At 46.6% G+C, this 5,995-nt stretch overlaps 1 pseudogene; it reads right to left on the bottom strand.

Moving 5' to 3' along the window:
* Nucleotides 1-3,287: 3,287 nt before the first annotated feature.
* Nucleotides 3,288-4,725, bottom strand: LOC130582793 (uncharacterized; annotated as a pseudogene).
* Nucleotides 4,726-5,995: the final 1,270 nt, after the last annotated feature.

Genomic DNA, 5,995 nt, shown 5'->3' with positions numbered 1-5,995 from the left:
AAAAAAAAACCAAAAAACCAAAACCCTGAATGAGACCCTGACAGCAGTGATCCTTAAAGATAAAAAGCAGCTCAGAGCTGGGGAAAAGAATGCATATATTCATAAAGAGATGCTTAACACCTTCCAGGTCGGGAGGCCATCGCCCCAGAGCTATCAGCTGCCAGGCCAGTACAGACCCTGACAGCAGAAGGGTGGGGGTGGAAGGAACAGAGGCTTTAGGATGTGTGGYGAAAGGTCTCTGGTTGGAGCTCTTAGAATGTTCGTCCTCTGCTGCACAGAGGAGTCTGGCTGSTGGGACCCCCAGCCTTCGAATGGGCTTATCTGCATGGACAGCCCAGGGGACCCTGCAACAGACACTTCCATATCAACAACTGTCATCTATTGAAACCACGGAACAGGGGGCTACAGCGGAGGAGGTGCCATGCTAAACAGCTCCTAGAAAAGTTTGAAAATGCATAAATGCCTATTAAGCTGATGCAATACGAAATGTATTTAAAGATGTCTCCTGTCAATAGCAAGCGTGCCTCTGGCAGATCGCCAAGCACCCAGCACCGTATCCTTTTGCTTTTATGTACCCTATTGTCATTTATTAAAACCTTTTAAATTTTATCAGGAGTGTGATTCTCGTTTCTCACAACATTGTGTAACAACAGAACTATACCATTTGAACATAACAATAATAACATTATAATTATTATTAACACTGCATAGTTATCCTGTAACATAAGCAAAGAGATTTTCAGTCTTTTCAGAGCTGGGAGCATAATTATAACCTCAGAAAAAAGGAATCATTCACTTGGAGTCATTTCCACTCCTACTAACTCATACTCTTTCCTTTCTGATTTCTTAGATGGTCTAATATGATCAACTTGCCAAGCCTCCTATGGTCCTTGTCCTCTTAGATGTAGTGGAGGTTTTGTAAGGGCTTTCTCTTACAAGTCTTTTGGCTTAGTGTGGCTTTGTTTTACATGTAGCTACTCTAGGAGGCATTCTTAGTTCTCAGCTGTTGTTTCCTGGTTTAATGGGACAAGTCTGATCAGTTTGTCTACTTCGTTGTTTTATTTGGCTGCTGGATCATCTTCTGTTTGATGAGCAGTTATCTATGCTACTGCAGAGTCATGTTTTTTTTTTTTTTTGCAATTGCCAAGATATCCTGCTAGTTCTTCTTTTGCTAAATAGGGATCTTATTCATCTCCCACTTATTCTATTCCCACAACAGAATCTATTCAGTATAGCCCTTAAAGACAGTAAAGAAATCAATATAGATGAAGACAGGAGAGAAGGACAGGTATTCATATTTGAAAATACTCCACACGGCTACTAGTTTTCTTACCTGGGCACTACTTTCACCTTCAGTGACAAGTTGTTGCTTAGTATTGGTCTGTAAGGTGACTGCCCTGTACTTCTACACTTTGCCTTCTGTGTTGGTTTTGCTTGGCCCAGTTTTTGGAAGTGGGGGGGCCAAAAAGATGGCGCCCGTGAGAAGCTTCTGGAGGCTTCCACCATGTCCAGCAGAGCTAATTGCTGTTGGCTCTGAGGATGATGGACATGCCACTGACCAAACCTGGGCCAATTAAAGATAGTGGTTACGCCTCTGTGAAAACATATTTAAGAAGAAATCAAAACAAGGGGCACACAGTAGTTTTGCCAGTGGAGGAGGCTGAGAAATATGTGAGGGATGTAGACACCAAGGTCAGTGCAGGAGGGGGAGGAGCTGCTCCAGGCGCTGGAGCTGGGATTCCTTTGCAGGCTGTGGTGACGAGCATGGTGAAGCAGGTTGTCCCCCTGCAATCCATGGGGTCCACAGAGGGTGCAGAGATCCACCCGCAGCCCGTGGAGGAGGGAGGTCCCCACGCCGGAGCGGGCAGACGCCAGGAAGGGGCTGTGTCCAGCAGGAGACCCATGGAGAGAGAGGCCTTGCTCCCAAGATGGAACAGCCTAGCCTTCGGCCTGTACCCGGTGGACGAGAGAGCCCACGGTGCAGCAGTTTGGGCATGACTGTCTGCCTGTGAGGGGACTCACRCTGCAGCAGATGTGTGTGGCCTGCTGCTCGTGAGAGTGAAGTCACGACAGAGAGGTTCACCGAGAACTATCTCCCGTGGGAGGGACCCCAMAGCAACACAAGGGAAGGAATCTTCTCCCTCAGCAGCCGCAGATCGATCCGGTGATGAACTGAYCAACCCCACACCCTGAACTGACCAACCCCATACCCTGTTCCGTTCCTGCTGCTTTGCAGTTGGTGGGAAGGGGGGAGGGAGTGGGGAGAAGATCGGTGTTTTTGTGGGTTGTAATTTATTTCTCATTCTCCTCCTCTGACTTTGTTAGTAATAAATTCACTTGATAATTTAACTAGTGCCTGTTTTGTCCGTCAAGTGTTTCCTCCCCGCTCCTTATCTCAACTCATGAACCTTTTTGTTAGTTATTTTCCCCTTTGCTCTTCTCTACCCAGTGTGGTGGTGGGGGAGAGCAAATAAGCAGGTGTTGTGGGTGCCTGGCTTTTGGCCAGCATTCTAAACCACGACACCTTCTCGCTTAGCTGAGGCATCAGTGAATCACACATTTTGCAAGTGTGGGGAGAAGGGTGGTGTAAATTTTTACTACAAGAGAGAGAGAGAGATGTGACACTCTCCAGATCTGAGGTGCTCTGTTCTTGAATAGTTAGCAATTTAGTGGTCTTTTCTGTTACTTTGAAGATGTTACAATAATGTTCTATTTGCACATGCCACTTCTTAACTGAAGCTCTTTGGGTCACGCAATTAGGAGAAGGTGTTCTTGTTAAAATTGGCCTTTTCAACCTTAAACGGTTTCCTCAGCATGAGTACAAATTAAACTCCTTTTGTCGAAAGAAATCAAACACCATTTCTGGAAACAGTAAGAACACTAACAGTATCGCAACATCATAGCAGTGTTTCCTTCAAGGGGCACTCTATTTTAATTAATATGGTTTTCCTGTCTACCTCGAGATATTCTTAGTCGGTCATATTTCATACATATAGGAATCTGAGGGAGGTAAACAGTTACTCTGAGTATCTCCCCTGTAATTCTTCTAGCAGCAATTTTTCTCTGTATTTTGCTGCAGCTAGCAAAGTCTAAGGAGGCTTATTTTCCATCCTGAGTTTTCTAATCCAGCCTCCAGCCCCTCTTCCACCTAAACTGGGTGAGGCCTTCAGCTTCTCTATACATGACTTTTTTTGTGCATTCTCATCTCCACTTAGTTCTATTAAGGGGGATGTACCTGGCTTTATGTTATACTTCTCTGTACTTTGTTTATTGGGCATCTTGTCTGGCTAATTAGACACTACCTGTTCTAGTTGGTCTGTGGAGAGACTGTCTATTAGCCTTTTCGGGATTCCCTTTTGCCAACCTTGGGACTAAATTGCTTGTCTTGTGAGTGGACGCTTCTGCTTATTCTGGTTAGAATGTGGGGAAATCCTAGGTCATAGTCTAGGACTAGAACGTGCATGTCTTACTTTAAGAGTCTCTGATTTATTGACTATTAGCTTTATGGGACTGTACTTTTGTCTAAAATTAATCAGTTTCTGAGCTACCTCTCCCCAAGTCCATACCCTGCTTCTTTGGGCAGTGCCATCTGCTGCAGGGGAGAGACAGTACCATCCAGGACAGCAGCCACTCTCTCAAGTAGGGCCAAAGCCTGTATTTTCCCTTGTAATTGTGTTGCCATTGGTTTTAGAGAATCAGGAAGCCCTCTGATTAGTGGGGTCATCTGATCAGCATCTACTCTCAGCATCATAGGAGATTCTTGTAATGGGGTTAGCATACGCTCATACATTATTTGAATACATGCTGTCTTTTGGACACTTTCTACTAATTCATCTGTAGTACTTTCTATGGCTAGAGGATTACCTCTCTCCAGAGGTTTTAAACTTCCAGCCCAGAAAGCTGCTCTATGGGTTAGGGACCATGGGGCTCGGTGGTCCCCAGTAGTAAGAAACACTCCAGGTCCCCAATATCCTTTGGCTTTTTTTTTTTTTTTTTTACTAAGAAGGATTTGGTTTCCCCCACTCAAAAAAACTCTCCAAACAAATTGTGTTTCAGATTCCTGGGGGTGCCTGCTAAAATCTTTTTTTAACTTGGCTAGGTCAGTAGCAGTAAAGGGGACTTCTTTCGTTGTAACTACAAGTGCTTGGTTCTGATCATTTTCATATAGAAACTCAGTTTTTATCAGCGGGCACAGACGGAGCGCGCCGTTGGGCCGGATCTGCGAGCCTGTCTGCCCTTTTCCGGGTAGTGCCGGAGGGAGCGCTCCGGCCCTGCCGTCATCTGGCCGCGCCCCTGCAGCAGCCAGCATGGTGGGCTCTTGAACGAGCTCCTTTTGCAACATTTGTATCAAACTCCTGTTCCGATTTCTGCTTTTTTCTAGCTGTCTTTCTAGCTCTGCCACTTGGGCTTGTAGGGACGGAACTTGTGCTTGCGGAGTTTTAATTACAGCCGTCTCCCTATGGCTCTGGGCTTCTTTCTCTCCTACGGCTGAAGCGAGTGCTGCTCTTAACATAGCACAGACAACTGCCTTGCCTTCCCTCAGCTTAGATTTTGCTTTTAATCGCAAAACCATGATACGATTTACTATGCTTTGCACACTTGTCAGTGGTCTGGAGCCCACTCCAACCCAGGGAGAGAGGGTCTAGCTTTGAAAGCTTCTAGAAACTCAAGCAGCGGGGCGGACGGGTCTCCGCTCGGTTTCTCTTGACAGGCAACGGTATCCATTGCTATTGTTCACTGATTTGCGGGTAAACGACTTTTGGGATGGCCCACAATTTAACTCAATCCTTGAACTAAGCACTCCCTAAACACACACAAAAGATTCCAACTAACTGCTCACCACCTCTCCCTCCTGGAGAGGTTAACACTGTTCTATCCTCCGGGAGAAACGCTGCAAGCAGCCTGACACTGTAAAAAACAACCCAGCACACTGCGAGAAGTGGTAAACAATTCTTGAGAAGGGTCCCACTGTGACATTTCTCAGTGCCCCAAAGCACTCCCCAAGAGAACACACTTTCAAATACGACCTAATACACTGCTAAAAGGGGACAAAAATACTTCTCGAGTGGGGTCTTACTGTAAAGTCTCTAAGTGCCCCCAAAAGCACCACCCGAGAGAACACACTGTCAAATACAGAGGCAGTTACAGAAAGGAGTGTGGAATGCGTTTCAGAAAGGGTCACACTATACAAGTCTCAAAGTACTCCAAAAGCACTCTTTGAGAGAACACACTGTGAATCGGTTACAGGCACCACATTTCAGGRAGGGTTACATCATTTTTTTTCTTTCAATGCCCAAGTAAATCTCTCCCTAAAACAAACACACACCAAGCGATTTAAAACAGATACATTTTTTGTCCAAAAATCCCACCGCTGCCACCAATTTAATGCCCAGTCCCACTTGAAAAGAGGGAGTCGGGGAGTATTCTTTTAATAGATTTCTTGGACAAAAAAATAAAGCATAAATGCGGCAATATCATATCTGAGAACTGTTTATTGATAAAGAAGGATAAGTGCTCTCACCACTTCCTGCCAAGGAGGGGATAGAAAAGGGAACAAAGAGGGAAAAAGAGAAACGGAGAGAGACAGAATAGCAGACAGATTGTTACCACTGTACCCCGGGCACCCCCGTCGATGTCAGCTTGGCAGAAGGAGCGTGTGTGCTGCAAACTGCGAGGAGCCTGCGTAGCTCTCGAGGTGGGCTGGGTGCGATTTCCAAACAGCAGCGGCTGCGTGTCCCTCCCTCTCATCAGCAGAGAACGGGGTGGCTACGGGCACACTCATGGGATAGCTGCGGCTGCTGCGGGCAGGCTGGGGCTGCGGRCACTGCCGGACACACGGCTRSGGSMRGSYKGSKGCTGCGGGACTCACAACAGCRACTGCTGCAGACGGCGGCTCCGTYGGGAAGACAGCAAACACGAGGTTGTCGCAGAGTCGAGCTGCTTCGGGGAAGCGGCGAAACAGAGCACACGGAGAAGACAGGTGCGGACAGGGAAG

Source organism: Malurus melanocephalus, unplaced genomic scaffold, assembly GCF_030028575.1.
Source record: "Malurus melanocephalus ecotype Western Australia unplaced genomic scaffold, MMel_1.1 scaffold_523, whole genome shotgun sequence".
Classification (NCBI taxonomy): Eukaryota; Metazoa; Chordata; class Aves; order Passeriformes; family Maluridae; genus Malurus; species Malurus melanocephalus.
The sequence above is the reverse complement of the archived record's forward strand: the minus strand, read 5'-3'. Positions and strand labels throughout refer to the sequence as shown.